Here is a 15,335-nt window from a genome sequence, read left to right on the forward strand (position 1 = left end):
GGTTGGCCACCAGATGGTGCCAAAAGTGTTTAAAACATTTACTTTTTTAAAATTTTTAGTCATTTAGCATTACATTTACATTTTACATTTTAGTAGACGCTCTTATCCAGAGCAACTTACAGTTAGTGAATACATATATTTTTTTTTTATACTGGCCCCCGTGGGAAACGAACCCACAACCCTGGCGTTGCAAACGCCATGCTTTATCAACTGAGCTACATCCCTGCCGGCAATTCCCTCCCCTACCCTGGACGACGCTGGGCCAATTGTGCGCCGCCCATGAGTCTCCCGGTCGTGGCACAGTTAGCACTACAATGCAGTGCCTTAGACCACTGCACCACTCAGGAGTGTACATTACATGTTGCGTTTTATATTTTTGTTCAGTTTAATATCAGCATAAGCAAAGTTCATACAATTTAAGTAAACAAATTATACCACGAGAAGACAACCAAAGCGCAATCTTGAGTGGTTTTTACTGTGAGCAGTAACTTGCATATTACATTATGTCTGTCTTTGAGAGAACAAAAAGATTGGAGATGAGTGTAAAGGGAATGTCTGTTGAAGCGATGTGGTGGGCTGGACCTGGAGCCCTCTTCTACCCAAACACGCCTGGGTCGTGTAGTCTGAGAGACTGCAGTAAATGCTGGAAGTCCTGCAGCGTCCACGGCTCTGTGTCCTCCTGCTGCTCTCCTATCCCCACTGCACTGCTGCTGCCAGGGCTTATGCTGAGGGGAGTCGTTGAAGGTCACTAGAACATCCGTAGAGAACTGTGGTAGTCGGAACAGGCCAAGGTAAATGGTCACTGTATTTTTGGCTTCCTCATTGAACTTGGCCACACACTGTGTTCCAGTGAGTAGAAAGGCAGAGCTGCACTCCTCCAGGGAAAGGTCTGACTTGGGAAGGGCCACCACAGCCCTGACCTCTGATGTCCCTGGGGCCAACACCTTGTTGCTCCCTGCTACATCCTCAAAGTGGTACCTGGCAGACACTCTATCCAGAGCGACTTACAGTTAGTGAGTGCATATAAATATATATATTTTTTTTCATACTGGCCCTCCGTGGGAAGCGAACCCACAACCCTGGCGTTGCAAATGCCATGCTCTACCAACTGAGCTACAACATATCTGTAACATCAGGCTTTAAAGGGTTTAATTAACCATTGAATCTATCATTTCCAAACCAATGATGAAATGTGCCGACTGACTCAACTTAGTGCATGCATTCCAACTTTTGATTCGATTTTAAAATAAATAACTGTAAGCAAAGTAACGTTTGCATAAAATGTTGAAATGAGAACCATTGTGATTTATTAGGCTCTCCATTGGTCGACACCAATGGCGACAGCTAGTCTAACTGGGGTCCGACAAAGACGAAATACTTTACATGTAGTGTCAGTGTGTGCATCTATCAGTTAAACATATCTGTACATACCCACAACAAGTAGGTCACATGGGGGAAAGGCATTGTGCCGTGAGATGTTGCTTTATTTATTTATTTTTTTAATCAGGTTTGCTGTTCACTTGAGCTATATGAGATGGAAGGGAGTTCCATGCACTCATGGCGCTGTATAAAACTGCACGTTTCCTTGAATTTTTTCTGGACCTGTGGAGTGTTAAAAGACCCCTGGTGGCATGTCTGGGAGGGTAAGTGTGTGTCAGTGCTGTGTGTAAGTTGACTATGAAAACAATTTGGAATTTCCAACACATTCATGTTTCTTATAAAAACTAGTCATGCAGTCAGTCTTTCCTCAACTCTTAGCCAAGAGAGACTGGCATACATGGTATTAATATTAACCCTCTGATTACAATGAAGAGCAAGACGTGCAGCTCTGTTCTGGGCCAGCTGCAGCTTAACTAGGTATTTGCAGCACTTTACCATATGTTACAACCTGGCTCATAGTTTGTAACAAAGGTATGACCTAAATGTATAAAGGAATACATTTCAACTAAATACAAAAATATAACAAGCTATGTACGTCTGTAGGATCAGTAGTGTATGCAGTGTGTGGATGAGTAGAGGGTGTTGTTTGGTGAAAACAAACCAAAAACCCAAAAGGTGGTGGAAGCCAGCCTGCCAGTCAGGGAAGAGAGTCTTTGCTGATCTGGCCACCCTTTATAGCCTGTAGGCCAAGCCACATCAGTTGACGATCATCCCAGCTCTGCCCACTGGCCTCCTGCAACAAGCAGACTACCAAACAGGCGAACCCAGCAGACAGGGACGTCAACCTCAAACAAAGAGAAACATGTTTCTGGGTCCTTTTCATTAAGCACATTTCTTACAATGTCCTAAGTTGGATAGTTTGTTACTGGCAAAACTGATAACTCTTGTCTAAGCTTAACCTCTGATTAGGTCTAGCTTATACTGTTCCATCTATAATTTTGCAAACCCAGTTGTTTAATCTGCTATTTTTCTAGTTGTAGCATTAGCTCTGTTGCTCAAAACTTAAACCAGCGACACCTGGTGACGCAAATGGAGTAGCAAGCTGGATCTCGAACATTTAGGATTCCTTCCTCAACTAGTTTGGTTTTTAGACTGGCCTTCATAATATATTTAAATTGCTTACGATCCAATGCAATATTGCAGTGCTCAGCAATCTGTGCTATCTGTTCTTTAGTGCATTGCTCCAAACGTGCTTCAGACGGGCACTCAAACTTGTCTACATGAAACACAACTACATTACCAATTTATACTGAGACAAATGCATACACAACTAGTGTTGGTTCATAGTGTACACTGATAATGTGAAGGACAACCGAGACAAAAATGTAAACCTCCCTGGCCCCATTCTAACAAATACACCCTTCTAATCTCAACCCTAGTCTATGTGCAGATACTGGCAGGGGGTATTTATGCGCTGGTTCCATCGGAAACAGAAAGGCAACCGGAAATCCAGTAACTGATCTGAATCCAAGGAAGTGCTCCAAGGCAATGTATCACAAATTGGCTCTACCCGCGGTCTCCACCACACTAAAGAGAAAACAAAATGACTGATCTCCTTTTGAGATCAAGTCACTGAAACCTACAAGGGGATATGTGGTTCCTACCAACATAGGGGACAAAAGCTACTTCCCCTCCAGCATCCAACAAAACCCCTAAAGGGTCCATGGGGAAAAACCTTGAAAAGAAAAAACAAGTGTGAAACTCCCAAACTTTGGCTTTAACAAAGACTGCAACGCAAATAGTACCTCCATGCATTGTAACTGCAGCAACACAGCTGAACCCAATTTGGCACCTATTACTACCCCTACACTGTGCTCCAAGCTATATCCATGCACAAAACAGGGAGTCCAAACCAAATGCCAACCAAACAAATTAGCCAAATTTACAAACATACTACCAAAACTACCATATAACCAAAATCTCCAATTGGACGAGTGCCCACTGTGTTACAACCTGGCTCCTATTTCGTAACAAAGGGAGACCACGCATGACTTAAATGTAAAAAGCAATACATTTATTCAACTAAATAATAAATACAAAAATATAACTTAAGCTATGGACATCTGTAGGATCAGTAGTGTATGTATGAGTGGAAAGGGTGTTGTATGGTGACAACAAGCCAAAAACCCAAAAGGTGGTGGAAGCCAGTCTACCAGTCAGGGAAGAGAGAGAGTCTTGGCTGATGTGGCCACCCTTTATAGCCTGCAGGCCAAGCCTGCACAAGTGTGCCACATCAGCTGACAATCCTCCCAGCTCTGCCCACTGGTCTCCTGCAAAAAGCAGACTACAAAACAGGAGATCCCAGCAGACAGAGTAGGAGGGACATCACACCATATGACGGACAATAATCAAGATAAGATAAAACTGCAGGACTTTGTGGAGTGTGGCGTCAAAAAGGTAGAGCATCTCTTTATTACGGACACACCTCTCCCCATCTTTACAACCATTGAATCTATGTGTTTTGACATTGAGAGATTACAATCTAAGGTAACACCAAGTAATTTAGTCTACTCAACTTGTTCAACAGCCACACCATTCATTACCAGATTCAGCTGAGGTCTAGAACTTTGGGAATGATTTGTACCAAATACAATGCTCTTAGTTTTAGAGATGTTCAGGACCAGTTTATTACTGGCCACCCATTACACAACTGACTGCAATTCTTTGCTAAGGGTTTAAGGGACTTCATTAGATGTGGTTGCTGACGCGTATATGGTTGAATCATCAGCATACATGGACACACATGCTTTGGTTAATGCCAGTGGCAGGTCATTGGTAAAAATAGAGTAGAGGGCCTAGGAGCTGCCCTGTGGCACACCACACTTTACATGGTTGACATTAGAGAAGCATCCATTAAAGAAAGCTCTGAATCCATGATATGGAGGTTGAAAAGTCATAACGCATACGTTTTCTCAACAACAGGTTATGGTCAATAAAATCAAAGGCTGCACTGAAATCTAACAGTACAGCTCCCACAATCGTATTTTTTTAACCAATTTCTATTAAACAATCATCAGTCATTTGTGTCAGTGCAGTACATGTTAGGTTCCCTTCTCTATAAGCATGCTGAAAGCCTGTTGTTCATTTGTTTACAGACAAATAGTGTTGTATTTGGTCAAACACTATATTTTCCAACAGTTTGCTAAGAGCTGGTAGCAAGCTGATAGGTCTGCTGTTAGAACCAGTAAAGGCCGCTTTACCACTCTTGGGTAGCGACTTTAGCTTCCATCCAGGCCTGAGGACAAACACTTTCCTCTAGGCTCAGATTAAAGATATGACAGATAGGGGTGGCTATATAGTCAGCTACCATCCTCAATAGCTTTCCTTCTAAGTTGTCAATGCCAGGAGGTTTGTCACGGGGCCCCGTATAGCACAGTTGGTAGAGCATTGCGCTTGCAACGCCAGGGTTGTGGGTTTGATTCCCACGGGGGGCCAGTATGAAAACATGTATGCACTCACTAACTGTAAGTCGCTCTGGATAAGAGCGTCTGCTAAATGACTTAAATGTAAATTATTGATCAATAAAAATATTTTTTCCAGCTCTCCCACACTTTTCTTTCATTATTATTTTTTTTTATGAATGAATACGATGGCTCACTGTTCGTTGTTGGCATTTCCTGCCTAAGTTTGCCCACTTTACCAATGAAGTAATCATTAAAATAATTGGCAACATCAAATGGTTTTGTAATGAATAAGCCATCTGATTCAATGAAAGATGGAGTTGAATTTGTCTTTCTGGACTTCATTTCCATCATTCTTTCTGTCATTGATCTTGCCTTCATAATACAGTTTCTTCTTCTTTTTGTTGAGTTTAGTCACATAATTTCTCAATTTGCAGTAAGTCAGCCAATCAGATGTACAGCCAGACTTATTAGCCATTCCTTTTGCCTCATCTCTTTCAACCATACTGTTTTTCAATTCCTCATCAATCCATGGAGCCTTACCAGTTCTAATAGTCTGTTTCTTAACAGGTGGATGTTTATTAATAATTGGAAGAAGCAATTTCACAAATTCATCAAGTGCAGCGTCTGGATGCTCTTTATTAATCACGTCAGACCAACATATATTTTGAACATCATCCACATAAGAGTCATTTACACTATTAGAGTGTCCAGCCTGAGATTGGAAGGTTGGGAGATCGATCCCCAAACGAGTCATACCAAAGACTGTAAAAAGGGACCCGATGCGTCTCTGCTTGGCACTCAGCATTAAGGAGATAGATGTGGGGTAAGGCCCTGCGATAGACCAGCGTCCTGTCCAGGGGGTGTACCTGTACATCAAGAAACAAGAGATAGGTTCCTGCTCCTATGAGCTGTTCTGGCTCGCACACCCCAAGGCTCATGCAAGGCTATTTTGTACATTATTTTAGGCCCAGCTTTTGGAACTTTGGCTTTCATGGATATAGCCATTTCTATGAAACGGTTTTTGCTTTGTCATTGTGGGGTGTTGTGTGGAGATTGATGAGGGAAAAATAAAGAATGAGATTGGCAGGTTGGTGCAGCACAAAGACCAACATAGACCTAAAGTATTATAGCAGAGAACACCTCTCAGTAAACAATGATACTGGATCATATCATATAGGAGCTATATAGAGTTATTCTGCTCATGTTTATTCAAATTGACCAATGATCAAAGCCAATAATTAGATTTGAGGTTAAAACAACACAATACAGATGAGGTTCTTGCACATACAGCGGCTTGCGAAAGTTTTCACCCCCCTTGGAAATTATCCTATTTTGTTGCCTTACAACCTTGAATTAAAATAGATATTTTGGGGGTTTGTATCATTTGATTTACACAACATGCCTACCACTTTGAAGATGCAAAATATGTTTTATTGTGAAACTAACGAGAAATAAGACAAAAAAACTGGAAACTTGACCGTGCATAACTATTCACCCCCCCCAAAGTCAATACTTTGTAGACCCACCTTTTGCAGCAATTACAGCTGCAAGTCCCTTGGGGTATGTCTCTATAAGCTTGTCACATCTAGCCACTGGTATTTTTGCCCATTCTTCATGGCAAAACTGCTCCAGCTTCTTCAAGTTGGATGGGTTCCGCTGGTGTACAGCAATCTTTAAGTCATACCACAGATTCTCAATTGGATTGAGGTCTGAGCTTTGACTAGACCATTCCAAGACATTTCAATATTTCCCTTTAAACCACTCAAGTGTCGCTTTAGCAGTATGCTTAGGGTCATTGTCCTGCTGGAAGGTGAACCTCCGTCCCAGTCTCAAATCTCTGGATGAGTGAAACAGGTTTCCCTCAAGAATTTCCCTCTATTTAGCACCATCCATCATTCCTTCAATTCTGACCAGTTTCACAGTCCCTGCCGATGAAAAACATTCCGACAGCATGATGCTGCCTCCACCATGTTTCACTGTGGGGATGGTGTTCTCGGGGTGATGAGAGGTGTTGGGTTTGCGCCAGACATAGCGTTTTCCTTGATGGCCAAAAAGCTCAATTATAGTCTCATCTGACCAGACTACCTTCTTCCATATGTTTGGGGAGTTTCCCACATGGCTCTTGGCAAACACCAAATGCGTTTGCTTATTTTATTCTTTAAGCAATGACTTTTTTCTTGCAACTCTTCCGTAAAGCCCAGCTCTGTGGAGTGTATGGCTTAAAGTGGTCCCATGGACAGATACTCCAATCTCCGCTGTGTAGCTTTACAGCTCCTTCAGGGTTATCTTTGGTCTCTTTGTTGCCTCTCTGATTAATGCCTTCCTTGCCTGGTCATTGAGTTTTGGTGGGCGTCCTTCTCTTGGCAGGTTTGTTGTGCTGCCATATTCATTCAATTTTTTTAATAATGGATTTAATGGTAATCCATGGGATGTTCAATGTTTCTGATATTTTTTTACAACCCAACCTTGATCTGTACTTCTCCACAACTTTGTCTCTGACCTGTTAGGCAATCAATTTCAATCAATCAATTTTATTTTATATAGCCCTTCTTACATCAGCTAATATCTCGAAGTGCTGTACAGAAACCCAGCCTAAAACCCCAAACAGCTAGTAATGCAGGTGTAGAAGCACGGTGGCTAGGAAAAACTCCCTAGAAAGGCGAAAGCCTAGGAAGAAACCTAGAGAGGAACCAGGCTATGAGGGGTGGCCAGTCCTCTTCTGGCTGTGCCGGGTGGAGATTATAACAGAACCATGCCAAGATGTTCAAAAATGTTCATAAGTGACAAGCATGGTCAAATAATAATCAGGAATAAATCTCAGTTGGCTTTTCATAGCCGATCATTAAGAGTTGAAAACAGCAGGTCTGGGACAGGTAGGGGTTCCATAACCGCAGGCAGAACAGTTGAAACTGGAATAGCAGCAAGGCCAGGCGGACTGGGGACAGCAAGGAGTCACCACGGCCGGTAGTCCCGACGTATGGTCCTAGGGCTCAGGTCTCTCAGTTGGCTTTTCATAGCCGATCATTAAAGAGTTGAAAACAGCAGGTCTGGGACAGGTAGGGGTTTCGTAGCCGCAGGCAGAACAGTTGAAACTGGAATAGCAGCAAGGCCAGGCGGACTGGGGACAGCAAGGTGTCATCATGCCCGGTAGTCCTGACGTATGGTCCTAGGGCTCAGGTTCTCAGAGAGAAAGAGAGAACGAGAGAATTAGAGAGAGCATACTTAAATTCACACAGGACACTGGATAAGACAGGAGAAGTACTCCAGGTATAACCAACTAACCCCAGCCCCCCGACACATAAACTACTGCAGCATAAATACTGGAGGCTGAGACAGGAGCGGTCCGGAGACACTGTGGCCCCATCCGAAGAAACCCCCGGACAGGGCCAAACAGGAAGGATATAACCCCACCCACTCCGCCAAAGCACAGCCCCCGCACCACTAGAGGGATATCCCCAACCACCAACTAGAGGGATATCCCCAACCACCAACTAGGCGAGCTCCTTGGTCTTCATGGTGCCGCTTGCTTGGTGGTGCCTCTTGCTTAGTTGTGTTGCAGACTCTGGGGCCTTTCAGAACAGGTGTATATATACTGAGATCATGTGACAGATCATGTGACACTTAGATTGCACACAGGTGGACTTTATTTAACTTATTATGTGACTTCTGAAGGTAATTGATTGCACCAGATCTTTTGTAGGGGCTTCATAGCAAAGGCGTGAATACATATGCGCACCACTTTTCCGTTATTTATTTTTTTGAATTTCTTGAAAGAATTTTTTTTAATTTTTTTTTCACCAATTTGGACTATTTTGTGTATGTCAATTACATGAAATCCAAATAAAAATCCATTTAAATTACAGGTTGTAATGCAACAAAATAGGAAAAAAACGCCATGGATGATGAATACTTTTGAAAGGCACCGTAGTTTAATGAATAATATGACTTTGATGTAAATGGGTGCCAGTCAATTCGATGCCAACCATAAGAACACAGTGGTAGACATTTTAAATGCAACTGCTCTTTAAGCATTTAACCATTCTGTAGGTTTAGCTGAAATGATGCTCTTGTCACATACAGTGTGAGCAACATTCTCCCCCAAATAAATTGTGCCTATAATTGTATATACTCCTGGTAGTTATGATACACCAGCAGCATTTGACCTTATGTTTTCTTTATTAATGGAAGGAAACTGAGAAACGAGAATCACAGGCAGAGCAGAGTATAATGAAGAATGGCTAAAAGATGTCAAAAAAGCTAAGTTGCCCAGCAACTTTTAAGAGACTGGATTAGTGCGAGGCAGAAACTGCAGGAACTAGGGAATGTTAAAATACACATGTAGTGCAGAGAGATGCCGCAGCAGGTGTATATATTGTATGGTGTATGTGTGCTCAAATATGTTTTCTCTTGTTTACAAGATAAGAGGCTGAGGGGGAAAAAACTGTGAAACAAATTATTAGAATAAATTGGACCTCACTAATATGTTGACCCTGGCTACAGCCCTGCACATAATAACATTAAATGATGCTTGTGCCTATTATCTGTATACAGAAATGATCATATACCATACTGAATATGGCATACTTAACCCTAAAAGCACCAACAGGGGTCAAAACATTTATCCTTCTGAAATTCTGGGACTTTGCCAAGCAACTAGTTACCAACAACAAAACAACATTTATCATTATTTCTGTGTTAATATGGAGGAATGAATATAATCTCTCTTTTGTACACTAGTGGTGCGTGCTAATATGAACATTTTGATTCAATAGTAAACCTTGTGATAAAAGCACCAAATTTGACACAGAGGTAGATGTATGCAACCTTAAAAGGTAAAGGTATGGATCCACCCCGGATTTGGCCCCTGGAGGGGGTGGCAGACACTATAACAAAACAAATGCAATACATATTTAGCGTTCAGTCTCTACACTAAGTCGAGAGTCTCATCTGTGATGCATTTGTAACTGAGTTGATAGCCCATAGCGTTCCAAAATCTTAGCTAAATTTTGGTGGCCATCTTAGGTCGTACCGGTATGTCAGATTAGCTTAATCGCCAATTTCTCAGCCTCTGAGTATCACAGAAACACAACACTTTGAATGAATAACAGACACATGTTCATAAGAAGTGGCTATAGATGATATTGATCAAAATATCAGTTAAAAACATGAAAAACATACAAAAACCTATATTTTGAAACATCAGATTTGACTATAAATATGTGATTTCTTTTTAATATATGCTTATTTTGGGGAATGTAAAACCATGTGTTACTTTTTATATGTCCTAAAAATCGGTCCCACTTGTGTTGTGTGCATTTTGGTTTTTAGTGAGGGGTGACTTGTGTTACAAAAGGTTAATAAAATAAAAATAGTTACTGTTAGACATAATGTTATTTTGTATTTTTAGAAATTCCAATTTGGAATAAAAAATTACCCCTGTTGGTGCTTTTAGGGGTCAAAATACACTAAATGTACAAAAACATTAGGAACACCAGCTCTTTCCATGACACAGGCTGACCAGGTGAATCCTATGATCCTTTATTGGTATCACATGTTAAATCCACTTCAATCAGTGTAGATGAAGCGGAGGAGACTAAATCATTATTTTTAAGCCTTTAGACAATTCAGACATTGATTTTGTATGTGTGCCATTCAGAGGGTGAAAGGGCAAGACAAAATATTTAAGTGTCTTTGGACAGGGTATGGTAGTAGGTGCCAGGCACACCGGTTTGAGTGTGTCAAGAACTGCAACGCTACTGGGTTTTTCATGCTCAACAGTTTCCTGTGTGTATTAAGAATGGTCCACCACCCAAAGGACATCCAGCCAACTTGACACAACTGTGGGAAGCATTGGCGTCAACATGGGCCAGCATCCCTGTGGAATGCTTTCGACACCTTGTAGAGTCCATGCTCCAACAAATTGAGGCTGTTCTGAAGGTAAAACGAGGTGAAACTCAATATTAGGAAGGTGTTCCTAATGTTTTGTACATTCAGTGTATTTTGGTGCTTTTAGGGTTAAAGCTATTCGTTTGCTAGGCTGACACTCTATTTGGAAGTCAGTCAGACCTCTGCTATACCCTCATATCCCCTGCTCAGTGTAGAGTACTAGTGAGGAGGTGATAAATGAGCTCTGATGCTGGCAATCTGGATTGTCTGGAGTTTATAAATGAGCACTGCTGTGCAGAGTGGATGATGACACTGCAGAAACCGGCCACAGGGACAATGTTAACCAATGGCTATATTAGCACTAATGGATACAGTGGCTGTGGTAACCAAGGGTATTTCAGCGACAGACAGTGGGCCTGGTGGATAGTGTAAACTCAGGCATTTGACGCATGCTGAATGTGGTAAATATGATACGGTAACACTGGGTATTTCAGTAGTGCTGAATGTGGTGACCATGAAATCCCTGGGTATTTGAGTGGTAAAAAAAAAAGATGGGGCCATTGCTGCCTAATGAAAAAGAGAAAATACATTGGAAAACAGTTTGCTGCATTGAATATGCTTCTCTTGTACTCTCTGATCCTTTTGCAGGGTACCCCAGGTCCACATCTTCAAATCTAATTTAAACTAAGCCATTTGTGACCTGGCCATGGATCTCATGTCTGAACTCAAAACAGAAGGATGTAATATTGATTGCATTTTTAGAAGGCTCTTCCTGGTAAAATAATTGATGTATCTCTGTTTCCCCACAAGCCAGTTGCATTTCAATTCCTCAAGCACTGCTGAACATATAGGTACAAGCACAGAGTCATATTAAGTGGACAAACGGGCAAATTAATGAATTGGGCCTTTTATTAATATTAAGGTCAACTTTCAAACAACAAGTTTGCAAGTAATGGGTTTTCATCTGCATACCTTAACCCAACACTACTAATCTATTCTGATTTTGGACTTTTTATGTTTTGCATTGTTTTGGACCGCAATTATAAGGTGTCATTTTTTATTATACTGCAATCTGGAGGGCACAGTGGTATATTGGGCAGGTGTTTTCCCCAGGAAGAGAGGGATTAAATATGGTTATTTGATTAAATTGTGTTGAGGAAAAATAACTGCTCGAGGGAAGGCAGAATGAATTTTAAAACAATGCTTCAAATTGGCCTCTACACCTGCAACCACAATGTGTATTCTCTGTCAGAAGTAAGTAGGTCACAATTCTTTATTAAAATAATGTTGAACTCAAGGTACATTCTGAAATGCTACTGACCCATTTCTGCAGAAGCATATTTATTGCTTGGAGTTATTGCAAAAAAAGCAAAAATGCTTTGTGATGCATCGGTCTTAAATGGAAGGCAAGGGGTTTCCCATGTATGAGATACGATTTTATAGAAATAGGTACACTTTTTCCCGGAGCCATGGGCCACAATTTATAATATTATATGTTCATTTTCAGGAAATGAATCTACAGTACACCCAAAACAGGTTCATAGTGAATGGCAGAGCTTGTATGAAATGTCAAATATGATAATTAAAGAAAACTCTTTATCAGAAAGGTTGGGGAGAAAATTATAATATATATGTTTTTTTACATAAAAGTTGATGACTGCCTTTCTCCATTCAGATTGGATAGGCCACCAGGGAAATGTCATAATTAGAGATGGTATGCCCCATGCCAAAAGATAACAAACACAGATTCTTGTCTTTGGCACTGCCATTTGAATGTTCCTCCTCTCTATACCAGGCGGTGTCAGAGGAAGGCCCTAAAAATTGTCTCCAGCCACCCTAGTCATAGACTGTTCTCTCTGCTACCGCACGGCAAGCGGTACCAGAGCGCCAAGTCTAGGTCCAAAGGCTTCTTAACAGCTTCTACCCCTAAGCCACAAGACTCCTGAACAGCTAATCATGGCTACCTGGACTATTTGTCACGCTCTGGTTCCGGGACGTTGTTATAGAACCAGGGTGTGTTTGTATTGTTGGGTGTTGTGTGGGTTAGGTTGGGTATAGGGTGTGTTCGTTTTGTTGTGTGCTGTTTGGTTGGGGTGTCTAGGTGGTTGTCTTCCTTGTTTGTATTCATGTGACTCCCAATCGGAGGTAACGAGTGACAGCTGTCGGCTCGTTATCTCTGATTGGGAGCCATATTTAAACTGTGTGGTTTTTGTTCCTTTCAGTCAGTGTTGCTGTTGGACTTCATTTGAGTCGTCTTTTGTTTTGGATACGTTATTTAATAAAGTCATGTTTCTTGGACACGCTGCGCCTTGGTCCGCTTCCTCTATTTACGACGACCGTGACACTATTTGCATTGTCCCACCCCACCCCAACCCACCCCTTCTTTTACGCTGCTGCTACTCTCTGTTTATTATCTATGCATAGTCACTTTAACTCAACCCACATGTACATATTACCTCAATTACTTCGACTAACCTGTGCCCCCGCACATTGACTCTGTACCGGTACCCCCTGTATATAGCCTCCCTACTTATTTAATTTTACTACTGCTCTTTAATTATATGTATTTTTAATTTTTACTTTCCTATTTGTTGCTTAACACTCATTTTTCTTAAAACTGAATTGTTGTCTAAGGGCTTGTAAGTAAGCATTTAACTGTAAGGTGTTGTATTCGGCGCATGTGGCAAATAAAATTTGATTTGATTTAGTAGTCAGATACTAGCTGTTGGCTAATGTCTATGGAGCAAGGGTCACTTTACATTTTAAGTTGCTCTTAAACAGTCAGGTCCAGAATTATTGGCATTGATAAAGATGAGCAACAAAGACTATGTGCTCTTTTTTTGGCTGGTGTTAAGCCAGCGCAATTGTCAAACACACGCTTGTTTGCAATTTCAACCTTTTAAAGCCAAACCCTAGCGCCAGGATAGGTAATTTACCTGTCTTATATGAGCTCTTGTTCCATGTGAATATGGGCACTTTGCGTCAGGGCTGGATAGACTGCGCTTCCGTTGTCAAATTAAATGCCATAACAAACCACATTAAGGCTAAAACAGCATTCGGTTTGTCTTAAATATCCTCACCTGGTCATACTGAAATAGGCACTTCGGCGCATGTTTTTAAGGACACACCACAGATATTGCCACCCCTCCCACCTCAGTGTATGCTGTGCTTTTTGTACCCATAAACCTTGTATTAAGAAACATAAAAATAATACATGTTAATCACCAAAGCTTTATTTAAAGATCCAGTTTGGGAGCAGCAAAACAGTGAGAGAACATCCCCTTTTTATTTATGTAGGTTATTGTACATTATTTTACTCAGCTGCAGTTGTTATTTTGGATGTATGTAAAAACTCCTCCATGCAGGCTATATGTGACCCCCCCACCTAATCTATTTTCTGTCTTATGTTCAAAATTGTAAATTGTGTTTTTACATTGGATTAAAGTGCAGACTCAGAGCCTCAAAATTATATATCATACACTGTAGTTGGAGAAAACATGGGGAAGTAATGCTGCTTTAAAAGTTGATAAACGTATAATCCCATTTAGGAGAAAAAGGCGTTCAAACATTTTGCTGCCATTTTCACACTTACTCTACATTAATCCTTGGGAAACATCACATCAAATGTATTTATAAAGTATTTTTTACATCAACAGATGTCACAAAGTACATATAGTGGGGAGAACAAGTATTTGATACACTGCCGATTTTGCAGGTTTTCCTACTTACAAAGCATGTAGAGGTCTGTAATTTTTTCATAGGTACACTTCAACTGTGAGAGACGGAATCTAAAACAAAAATCCAGAAAATCCCATTATATGATTTTTAAGAAATTCATTAGCATTTTATTGCATGACATAAGTATTTGATACATCAGAAAAGCAGAACTTAATATTTGGTACAGAAACCTTTGTTTGTAATTACAGAGATTATACGTTTCCTGTAGGTCTTGACCAGGTTTGCACACACTGCAGCAGGGATTTTGGCCCACTCCTCCATACAGACCTTCTCCAGATCCTTCAGGTTTCGGGGCTGTCGCTGGGGAATGCTGCTTTTTAGTTAGCTTTGCGACAGTATCAAAAATACATTTTGGATTGTTTTTGGTCTCCTTAATTAGGTTGGAAAAGAAGGCTGATCGAGCAGCAGTGAGGGCTCTTCGATATTACACAGTACTGTCTTTCCAAGCTAGTTCCAATTTTCTGGAAGCTTGCTTCAGGGCTCTGGTATTTTCTGTACCAATATTTTTTGTTTTTATTGGTGAGACTGCATCTAGGGTATTACGTAAGGTTTCTTTTAAATCCTCAGTTAAGTGGTTAACTGATTTCTGTACTCTGACGTCCTTGGATAGGTGCAGGGAGTCTGGAAGGGCATCTAGGAATTTGTTGGTTGACCGACAATTTATGCCATGAATGCCAAGAGTGTGCAAAGCTGTCATCAAAGCAAAGGGTGGCTATTTGAAGAAACTCAAGTATCACTTTTTTGGTTACTACATGATTCCATATATGTTATTTCATAGTTTTGATGTCTTCACTATTATTTGACAATGTAGAAAATAGTAAAAATAAAGAAAAAAACTTGAATGTAGTCCCCTGTAGCTCAGTTGGT

At 41.0% G+C, this 15,335-nt stretch overlaps 1 pseudogene; it reads right to left on the reverse strand.

The window, feature by feature from the left end:
* Positions 1–361: 361 nt before the first annotated feature.
* Positions 362–15,335, reverse strand: part of LOC121545512 — a 124,904-nt pseudogene continuing 109,930 nt past the window's right edge.

The sequence above is a fragment of the Coregonus clupeaformis genome, chromosome 3, assembly GCF_020615455.1.
Source record: "Coregonus clupeaformis isolate EN_2021a chromosome 3, ASM2061545v1, whole genome shotgun sequence".
Classification (NCBI taxonomy): domain Eukaryota; kingdom Metazoa; phylum Chordata; class Actinopteri; order Salmoniformes; family Salmonidae; genus Coregonus; species Coregonus clupeaformis.